Source organism: Mastigoproctus giganteus, chromosome 8, assembly GCF_048544385.1.
Source record: "Mastigoproctus giganteus isolate SK-2022 chromosome 8, ASM4854438v1, whole genome shotgun sequence".
Taxonomy (NCBI): domain Eukaryota; kingdom Metazoa; phylum Arthropoda; class Arachnida; order Uropygi; family Thelyphonidae; genus Mastigoproctus; species Mastigoproctus giganteus.
The window spans coordinates 123278786-123290862 of NC_143582.1; positions in this window are offsets into that span (position 1 = coordinate 123278786).

The window sequence follows — 12077 nt, forward strand, 5'->3', positions numbered from 1 at the left end:
AGTATAATGTTGTTTTCTGAATTTCTTAATAACATTGAAGATATTTCAGGCTTAATATCTAAATTTGTAGATGATGCAAAGATTAGCAGGGTGGTAATCATAGATAATATAAAAGTTGACAGGATAGTTAGGAATGATGGTATGCTACTTTAACAGAATCTAGAAAATTTAGGTAGATGAGCTGAGAAATGGAAATTGAAGTTTAACATTGACAAATCAAAGTACTGCATATGGGTAGCAGTAACCCCAGAGTAAAGTACCAACTGTGTAGTACTACACTCAGAGTACAGTAAAAGTAAAATACCTGGGGTAATTGTGTAGTCGGATATAGATTTCGCTCAGCAGTGCAGACAGGCTGTCAGAACAGCTATTGGTGTTTTGTGAATGATTTACAGGAATTTTTCCAATAGGAATAAGGAGGTGATTTTCTCATTGTATAAGGGAGTAGTCATGTCACATCTTGAGTACTGCATACAGGTCTGGATGCTTTGTTTTGGGAAGGATATAAAGCTTACGGAAGGAGTGCAGTGAAAGGCAACGAGATTGGTCAGGAGAACAAAGGGTTCTCTTAAAAAAGGCTTGTGCAAATTGCAGCATATATATACTAAGCACCTTCGAGATGATCTGATTGACATTTAACGCTTCAAATGTATTGAGCAAGTTCAATGATTATGGGATTATTCTTGCTCGGACTACACACAGTGTGCTCAAATTCAAATTAGAGGACAGTTGCAGAGTAGATGTTTGAAGATTTGCCTTTAGCTAGCGAGTGGTTAATTTGTAGCAAAACCTTTTGTTGTGGAAGATGAAAACTTAAAATAAATTCAAGGAAGAATTTAACGAACTATTGGAGTGAACGCGTCCTCCCCACACTGGGTGGAAAAGGCCCGGGCTCGAATCCGGGAGATGACGCCAGGAACTCGTGGGCTTTTTTCACTCCGTGGCTGAGTTAGTAGGTCACAGGCATAGATAGTAAGGTTTTTCTCCCCAGAAACGGGTTTTTTCATCCAGCAAAACAGGCAAATCGACCATTGAACACACGCAATTTATAGACAGGTTAATGTATTCAATCAAGGGCAACCCTAAAATAATAATTTTATTATTTTTTTATTGGAGTGAACGAATAGGTGAAATGAGAAGTGGCGTTTTTTTTTTTTTTTTTGGCTAATGCTGTATAAGCTTGCTTTCTTGCATCATTTTCCAATAATAAAACTAATGTTAATACCATACCTTACAAAGAACCACTCGACCCACCCCAGAGGGTTTTTTGCGATTGATTAGTGCTTTCAAATAGCAGATTGGTATCACTTACTGGTTTTTTGTGTTTCTGTTTCTGTTTAGCATTTTTGAACTGCCCGTGAGTTTATTGCCATAACTTCCTCAGAGTCGGGTGGGCGGCAGGGAGATTCCCTGTCTGGCAAAATCTGGCTTATAGGACTAAGTTGGGAGGGTCAATAGGGAAAATCTCGAAAATGGCATTTCTATCCGCTTGTGGCATTATTGTCCCTGGGAACAGCACCCATTGATCTTGGATGGTGGCATTTTATTACTGAGGATAAATTTTTTCCGTAGGATTTTAAAGTTCCATTTAAGATTGGTGTGGATATTTTGTTCCCTGCTCCTTGATATTGAATGTATATACACCAATGAGCCAAAACATTTTGTGACCAGCGAGTCGTTAATGCAAATCGAAGCAATTGCAGGTGAATTTCTGCACGTGCGCTGGTCGTGACACGGTATAAAAAACACCTAACACTGAGCTTTGTTAATCTGTTACTCTTGTTCTTCAGGTGGGAAAGGCAGCGGACAGCGAGTTTGAAAAAGGCAAATTGTAATGGCCAGATGACTGGGTCATATCCGAAACGGCACGGGTGATGAGGTGCACATGGTCAGCCGTGGTTTGTACCTACCGAAAGCAGTCCTAGGAGGGAAACCCCACTAACTGCTGACGAGGTGCTGGACGACCACGACTCATCGATGCTCGAGGTGAGAAAGGGCTCTCCCGGATGGCACGTGACAACAGAAGGGAGACTGGCGCAACTAGATGGTAATCGGAATGCTGGTAATGGGAGTAATCTGTCACAACAAACAGTATATCAAATCCTGCTGAAAATAGGGCTGCATAAGCGCTGGCCACTCCGAGTGCTCATGCTAACCACGGTTCACCGGTGACAGCACCTACTATGGGCATGCGAGCATCAAAACTGGACCTTGAGTGATTTGAAGAAGGTAGTCTGGTCCGATGAATCTCGTTTCCTGTTGCACCATGTGGACGGCTGGGTACGTGTGTATCGTTTACCTGTGGAAGTGATGGATTCTGGATGCACCGTGGGATGAAATCAAGCTGGTGACGGCTGTGTCATGCTTTGGGCGATGTTCTGCTGGAATACCCTGGGTCCAGTTATCCATGTGTTTGTGCCGGCCACTCTGACATTTACCGCATACCTAAAATAGCTGTGCGGGGAACGGACAGCGCCTTGAGGAGTATCTTGCAAATAGCTCTACTCAATACTAAACCAGCCAAACAATCTCCCGACATTCTCTAGTATGATGGGGAAGACCACAATAGACATTACTCTGGCCACCAGATCTATCGCGGACCACATCACCTCTTGGACTGTCACTGAAAACGACTACATCCGACCACTGTCATCCGTAAAGTTTCCTGTATAGGGGCCGATTGTCCCCTATACAGGAAACTTTACGGATGACTGCACATACACTCAAAATGGAAGACTCAAGCCCAGGCCAACCAAGCTGAACTGGTGAAGCTCATCACAGAGCCTGCAGACAAATTCATGGGAGCATCTAGTCTCCACGGCAGGAAATGAAAACCCCTGGGGAGTGATCTATCGGGTAACCACTAACAAAATCCCAAGAGGAGAAGTCATCCCCACAACCAGGAAACTGCAAGGAGAATATACAAAGACATGGCAAGAATCAATTAACAACATCCTAGATGCCATGTTTCCAGAACATCTGGATCCATCCGCCCTGGAGCAAACAGAGCTTTGACAACAAAATATCTCCTACACAACAACACAGGATGAGGAACCCTTCACCAGGATTGAGCTGGAGATTGCGGCTGCCAAGCTGAGGAACAAGAAGTCCCCAGGGGAAGATCTCTTAGAACCAGAGATTATTAAGAAGACAGTCGAGACCAGTCTGGAGGAAATATTAAAACTATACAACAAATGCCTAAAAGAAGGATACCTCCCCCCCCCCCGCACTTGGAGGGTGGCAACGCTCCGACTAATCCTAAAAAATCCATCAAAGCGGCAGGGCCTCCCGGGGTCCTAATGTCCCATAGCACTCCTGACAGTACTCAGCAAACTGCTGGAACACCTGCTAAGAAATAGGATAGAAAACCACTATTCAAATACAGGTCTAGAGGCCTCGAATCAGTTCGGCTTCTGGAAAGGACATAGTGACAGTATTTTTTGACAGGCGGCACCGGTGCTTTTGCACAACTCTGCATTTGAATCTCTTGTGAAGTAAGACAGTACTGTCAAGGCCAGATAGCATATGTTAGTGTATGTTCATGTTCGCTTAGTGCGGGTTATGTTGTTCATCTGGCTGCTTAGCCTAGGGTCTGTGGAACACCACAGACTGCTAGTTACCATCACTGGCACTGGGAGCCGGACCAGGTAAGTGGGAAGAGAACTCTGGCTGGTTAGCCTGAGCTTCCCAGGGAGGGCAAAAAAAAAAAAAAATAAAATAAATATATAAAAAAAAAAAATAAATAAAAATATTAAAAATAATAATAATAATAATAAATAAAATAAAAATTAATAAAAAAAGTACCGATGCCCTGCAAAACATTTTCAATGCTGCCACAACAACAGATCAGAAATACTTCCTCATCATTGCAATCGACTTCACCAGGGCGTTTGACACCCTCTGGTGGCCAAGCAATCTCGGCATGCTCCGGGAGGCCAACTTATTTATGTGCATAAGTAATACAAATTTGTACATATCTATCCAACAGATCTGTCAGTCACTGCTCCATACTGCACAGTAACAAGATCAATTTACAGAGGATGCCCACAAGGCTCCGTTCTGGGCCCACTTCTTTGGAACGTGGTCCTGGACGGATTTCTAAATCTCAATCTCGGAAATCTCACATCCCAAGACAACCTCATTCTGATGCTGGCCGAGGACAGCAGAGCAAATTTGGAAAATACAGCAAACCGGGCACTTGCCACCCTACAACAATGGGCCAATAGAAACAGCCTAGCAATACGTTCAGCAAAAACAAGCCCGATCCTACTTTTGGGGACCCAAGGCGTCAGGAGACCTCCCCAAATCAAAGTAAATGGGACCACTATCATACTCACAACAGAAATGAAGCATCTCGGTGTCATTCTAGACAGAAATTTATCCTTCACCGCCATAGAAACTACCTCCAGAACAAAATTAGAAATTCCTTCTCTCTCTTTGCAAGAATCACCAGTAACAACTGGGGTCTGAGGAAAAAGACCCTCGCCCTCTTCTACAAAACTGTCTTTCTGCCAGTCATCCTATATGCTATATGCTATATGCTACATCCAGACATAAACTATATGCGTTGGGAGTCTGGTATAAAAAAGCAACAACCGCCACAAACAGAAGAAAGCTTGAAACTGTACAGTGATATACAGAAGATGTACAGAGATACATCCTGCTCATGATCTCCTGAGCCTGCAACTCGGTCAGCACTCATGCACTCCAGGTCCTTTTGGGAGCCCTTCTGCTGGACCTTGAGATAGTTCGCTGTGGCCTCCTCTACAACCTTTCCAAAAGCAAACCTGCTACCTGTCAAGATTTCACACTAGACTTAACCATTAACCCCAAAATAGAGAAGAGGAGACTCACCTTACATCTTCAACAAATCTGGCAAACACACTGGGAGAACTCATCAAAAGGACAAATTACACGGAAATTCGTGCCAATAATACAAGTCGTCTACCTGGAATATCTGCACTGGTTCTCCCCAGGACTGCTGGTTACTATCTGCTTAATGATCACAGTGCCATCGGACATAAACTATCAAACTTTGGACTCAGTGACACCCCCCCCTATGCTATTGTGGAATGATAGAAACATGGGAGCATCTTATGCGCCACTATCATTTATATAACGACCTACAATGCTGACTTATTGCTGAAATCCAATATGTATTACAGAATCAAGAGGACCGTATACTGGAGGAGGAGGGTAGTCACAGGGCACTAACAAAATATGCACAGGACCTCTTTGACAGAAGACACCTTCCCTGTGCCACAATCCCAGCAACCACAACCAACATAAACCCTAGCTAACTCCCTCAACGAAACCACCAAAAGTCACAGGAATCTACCAAACCAACCATGAATAACCTGGCCGTGTAAACCACTACACGATTTCCATGGACGGACACTCAGCCACCCGAACCAAACTACTTAGGATAGGACCACATCCCATGAAAGATAAACACTGATTGTGCTGAACGAGAACCTGGAGGTGAAAACCACAGGCAAGACCCATGGACTCGACCCAAGGAACTGACCAAAAGCAGACATTGCTACTACGTGACAAACACGGACTGGACCAAACACCTCGATTTGATAACTACGGACTCGACCCAAAGATTTGACCAAATAACAAGTATATTTTCACCGAGCCTTATTGGCGATCTGTGCCAGTTCCCTTGTCTGGCCCACTTTATCCTCCCTGGTGGCCCCTCCTCGCCACCCTTCTTTTTCTCTCCGGTTGATCATGGGATGCCCCACTGACATCTGATTGGGATCGTCTTCACTATTGGCCCCCCATCTTTCAGCGCCTTTCTCCCCCCCCAGCCTTCAGTCTCCCTCCCCTCTCTATCTTCACGCTAGCGTATGCCCCAAACATCAAAATCTTTGTCCAAATTAATTTTTGCTCACAATTCGATAATTGTAGATTTCTTAAAATACCATTTATAATTGACAATATGATAGCAGAGCTTAATTTATTATGGTACCCACCTTTATTATGGTTGTCAATATTAAAGTTGAAAATAACCATTTATTTTCAACTTTAATATTGACAACCAAGGACGAAGACGTGCACTTCTACTTCCTTGCGCATATTTTAATTTCTGTTTTAAACCACAACTTACTTACTCCCAATTTAAATTAAAATTATCATCCACCCTATTCAAACATCAATTGCAGATTATAAAAGAGGTGAGTACCATAATAAATTAAGCTATGCTATCATATTAAGACTTTTTGCTCATATTAAAATCTAACTTTATCCAAAATACTTTTGGCTTCTCAGAGTTCAAGCGCTCTCCCCACGCAATCGATTATTAAATAATCACTATATGTATATATAGATTTATTTATTTGTTTTTTTTTTTTTTTTTTTTTATTTACTTTTCCTTTTAGGTCCTAGCTACTGAAATCTCAGGAAATTAGGTGGCAGGACCGGCCAGAGTAAATACAAACTATTAGGTACCTGGTCTGCCTCCACGGGGCGAAGTCCAGGCAGCGTTGGGCCTCAGTAGAGGTCTGGCGGCTAAATGGCCAGAAGAACAACGGTACATGACACCACATTCCAAGATCCACACACTTTTAAATCTCTGGACTTTACAGCGAACTCTGTCACACCACAATGTAAACTATGTGGAGATGGGGGAAACCCCTGGTGCCGTCTCACCCTAAATATACTTTACCTAAAATACTGCCCAGAATACGAAGATCTCAGAGGCATCCTGATCACAAAGATACACTACCTTCCGAATGGACTGGAATCCCACTTCATTGACACAGAAGAGGAACACAGAGCACTTTGTTATACGCGCAAGGCCTCTTCGAGAGGCGAAAACTGCTAATTACCCTAAATCGTTTCTGACGAAAGACCATCATAAGTTAAACTGTAGAAGACCATAAAATACCATCCAATGGAGTTACTACAGAGAAAAACCCTGAGACAAGAAAGTGAAACACACAAGGACGGGGGCTTACCCATGAGCGACTGGACTGAAATTGACTGAACACTGAAGAAAAGAGACTTAACGCAGCACAGCTGCCGAACGCCAATTCGACTTAGCCTCCATCTTTAATACTCCTATCCCCCGCAGGAGGGGGGAGGAAACGGTCTTACTGTCTTCTCCCCTCCTCGCCGTTTCCACTTTCCCTCCTGGTGGGGTATGGGCATGCCCCACTGTGACTTGGGGGATATCTGCATGGGTAGCACAGTGGTATCATCACCATCCTCCCCACATCGGGTGGAAAAGGCTCGAGTTCGAATCCCGTTGATGACGGGAAGGACTTTAATGGGCTTTTTTTACTCCGTGGCTGAGTTAGTCAGTCTCAGGCATAGATAGAAAGATTTTTTCCCCATAAAACGGGTTTTTCGTCCAGCAAACAGACAAATCGACCTTAGAACACATGCAATTAACATCATCATCATTTTTGTTTCTGTTCTATGTGGCCCCAAGACTTGTCCAAATCCACCTAGAACTATAATTAAACATGTACTCTATGAATATTACAGGTGGCCCGAACATGATATTCAGGCAACACCACCAGGAAGCAATCACACCTGGGCATCTGCTTCCTGGCACGTTTTCCAACCTGGGTCTACTAAAACTCTCATTGTGCGAATTGGCACCAATCCCGCACCCACCTGAGGTAGTGCTCTACAGGTGGGTGCCAACACCCTGCACCCAGGCTGCCTAATCCCGAGTGCCAGCAAAAAAAAAAATAAATAAATAAAATTAAATTTAAAAAAATATACAATAAAACAAATAAATAAATATATTAAAATAAAATAATAAAAAAATAAATAAAAGAATAAAATAAATAAAAATAATATAAATAATAAAATTAAATTAAAAATAATAATAATTAAACAAAAACAACAAAAATTCAATTAAAATTTCTCTACACAGCCAAAGTAAGCCAGGGAAAAAAAATAAATAAAAATAAATAAATAAAATAAAAAAAAAATAATAAAATAACTAAACAACCTGCCATTCCATTTATGGAAAAACACATTACAATCCCACACCAAGTAGTCATCTAGTATTCTAGTAACTCATTAGATTGCCAGCAAAAAAATTTTAAAAATAAAAAAAAAAAAATATATATATATATATATATATATATATATATATATATATATATAAAATAAGTAAAATAAAAATATAAAAATAAGTAAATAACAATAAAAAATAATAATAAAATAAAAATAAATAAATTAATTAAATAAAATAAAAATCCTCCCCCTCCACAAGGCCAAATTAAGCCACACGCAATTAACAAACATAAGACACAGCACGGGAGATGAATTTAATTATTCGGGTGGCCTATATATATAATAGTTTATAATATTTCGTGACTTGGGGTCGCCTCATCTCTCGACTTTATACTTCTTTCTTTCCCACCAGACTTCAGTCGCCCCACCCACTCTACCTGCACTTCGGAATTGATTTAAACATCTCCAAATTACGTTTTTCGCCCATACGGCCTTTCAAAAATTTTGCGTTATCCCTCATCGAATTTAACAAAAAAAAAAAAAAAAAAATATATATATATATATATATATATTTTTTTTTTTTTTTTTTCCCTCTCTTTGTTTTTTTAGGTCCTAGCCACCGAAATCTCAGGAAATTAAGCGGCAAGACCTGCCAGAGTAAATCTTAGTCTACTGGTGTTTCCTGGTCTGCCTCCATGTGGCGAAAGTGGGGAAACGTTGGGCCTCAGTAGGGTCCAGCGGCTAAACGACCAGATGAACAACGGTACATGACACAACACATACAATATCCATACACCTTTAAATCTCTGGCATTTCCCAGCAAACTGGTTCACCCACGATGAAAACAATGCGGAGATAGGGGAAACCCCTGGTGCCGTTTGTCTAAACACACTTTATACTTTAAACTTTACCTAAATATCATTGCTGACCAGGTACACTGGTACATTGCCTTTTGTGGCAATGGTCTTCCCCAGTGTCGGTGTCGTCTTGTGGCATGCATCATGCCACACCACCCAGATTGTTCGCGACTGATTCGTGGAACATGAGGAAGACTTCCAGGTATTGCTCTGACCTCCAAATTCCCCAGACATCAATCCCATAGAGCATCTGTGGTTTGTGTTGGAACCGCAACTCTGATCTGCGGCGTCTTGACCACGGACCATACAGGAGTTAAAGGATTTGCTGGTTACATGTTAATACCAGATACCACATGACACATTTAGAAATCTTGTAGCCTCGCCGGGTATGAGCTGTTTTGGCTGCATGTGGAGGACCAACGTCATATTAGGTAGGTGGTCATAATGTTTTGGCTCATCGATGTATATTGTAAATAGTTAATCAATTAGCCTTTGGTTTTTATTGTATATAGTTGAGTTTTAAATTATAGACTATTAACTAAAATGTTTTCTTCCAGCGTGGATTTTATGGGAGAAGAATTGATGGCAACTTCCGAGGTTATGGAAGAAATGTGAAGAGATTAGTCGAGAAATGCTGTCACATGTGGAAATAATGACTGAAATAGAAGGGTTCTCTGGGAAATCAATCCCAAGAACATCTGTTAAGGCAAGATCGTCTTTTTCCAGTGCTCACGCAAGAGCCTGCGGCTCTTGCGTGAGCACTGGAAAAAGACGATCTTGCCTTAACAGTTGAGGCTTTTCCAGTGGGAAACACTGGAAAAGCCTCAACTTTCTACTTAGAACTCAACTTAGAACAAAAGCCTCAAACCTCCATGTTCTAAGACAGTGTAGTCTTAGAACATGAAGGCTTTGAAAAGATTAAGGAGATAAGGAATAGACTGAGGACTTATCTATGGGATGCACATAGTAAAGTCCCGACTGCGTCGATTCGAATCACACTAGATCTCTGATACAATCTGGACAAAAAAGCTTATGATGTCTTCACTGAAAATTTGATGTTGAAAGAAAACCTGAGAAAGCAAACAGTTAAGGACACTAAAGAAAGCTTTGGATAAGTAAAAAAGTCAAGAAAAGAGTCTGCTCCAAAAAATAATGATAATTCTGGCTCTAGCAGACAACTATAAATTAAGCGAAGAAGTGAAAGAACAGTTGATGAAGAAAGTGTGTTCAATGGTGTCCAAAATGAAAGTGGAAAATGTCAGGCCAATATGTGACCAGCCAGTCATTGTTGAGGCTGAGGGAGACAAAATTTTTAAACTGGAAGGATGTTTGAGAATACAGGAGTGAGGATTCAAATATACTTTGCCAAGACCGATAAATCCAAAGTTGGTCTTATTTGACGTTGAAGCTGACATTGATAAAAAAAAAAAAAAAAAAAAAAAAAAAGAGCTGAAGAAACAGGTTTGAAAAAAAAAATTTAGAAGATTATAATTTGAGTGAGAAATGTTTGGAAGAAATCAAGTTTCCCACTGTTAATAAAAAAAAGGACTCAAATATGAACAACTTGGATCGTAAAAGTGTCACCAAAGATATGGCAAGTAATTTAAAATAGGACAAGGTAGACAGCCCTGTAAATTTACGAAGTTATTTACAAGCACTTAATGTTTTAAATGTTTAATGTATGGAGACGTGGCCAAGTAATGTAAAAGGCAGATGCTGTGTGGATATTGTTCCACATAATCTTCTTTAAAGATTGCCCAAATAAAGGAACGTCACCTGTATGTTGTAAATGTAAAAGGAGAGGTGTGAATTCCGCCCATGACGCTGTGCATAACCCTGCATATTGTAGCGCATTAGAGATGTATAAAAAGAAAATCAATTATGGGTAAAAGCATAAGAGTAATTCAATTAAATGCCCAAAGAGCGAAGAATTTTGCTCTACAGCTAAATCAACAAATGGAAAAAGATGACATTGCTGTGGTTCTTCTGCAAGAGCAATATTCTGTTCATGAACAGATAAGAGGGTATCAAGTAAGCTATAGCACAATATCAGAGGGTAACTCACCAATGGCTGCCATCATCGTAAGTGACCAAGCTTTAGTGATTACTATGGTTCAGTCCTTATATAACCGAAATGTAATATGCTGCGAAGTGATAGGCAGCTTTAGTCCAGTTTATCTGGTAACAATCTATTGCCAACATTCTGAAGCAATAGAGCCTTATGTGGTGTAACTGGAGCAGGTATTGAATACACTTGGCTCATAAGGCATTGTCATGGTGATGGATTCAAGTGCAAATTATCCTCTTTGTGGTGGTGATGAAACCTGATAGGCGAATGATTCTTGAGGATTTTGTCGCCTCCTCTGGATCTGAGGTAATAAATGAAGAGGAACAAGATTCTACCTATGCCACGGTTCATGGGCGATCTTACCTTGATCCTACAATTCCAACAGAGTCAATCAGGAATAAAATCAAACATTGGCGTGTAATTGAAAATCACATTACAAGTAATTATAACAGCATCTCCTTTGATTTAGTATCTATAGATGAGCTTAGAAATCTGTATAATGCAGAGTGGTTCCTAGGTAAAAGTGCTAAATAGGTTAGCGCTAACCTATATAAACAAAGTCAAAACAATAGCTCGTGATAAAATAAATAACAACAACCTCGCAAAACATAGCACAAAAATCTGACAAGACCAAAATACATTTTATCACCATTCCATACGTCGAGTACTGGTACAATAAACTTAATCAAATATGCAAGGGAACCGACATGAAAATCATAGCAAAACCCACGAACAAATTATACACATTCTTCAGAAATCGACCTTCAAACACCACATTCCAATCACAGCATGACCTAGTATACAGCATCCCATGCAAAAATTGCGATATACACAGCTTCGAGCAAAACAACACAAAGCTTCTGTGCTGGCGGGTCTTTCAAATGCATCGGAACTTTCGTTCCACGCAATAAATGAACGACATTCATTCGGCTTTAATGAAACAAAAATTATAAATATTCAACACAACTGGGACGTTCTGATCAACGCTAAAGAAAAATGTGCTTAAATATGCGTTTTAATTATAGTTATTGCCATAAAAAGTGTTCTCAACTAAAGAAGTCAACTAGTGGACTCTCACGGTACGAAATTTTTTAAATTTCAACTGGGAATTTAGCAGGCTATTTGCGATTTCATCTATATCCTTTGTTTGCGAGACCGCAGTGGTCACCATG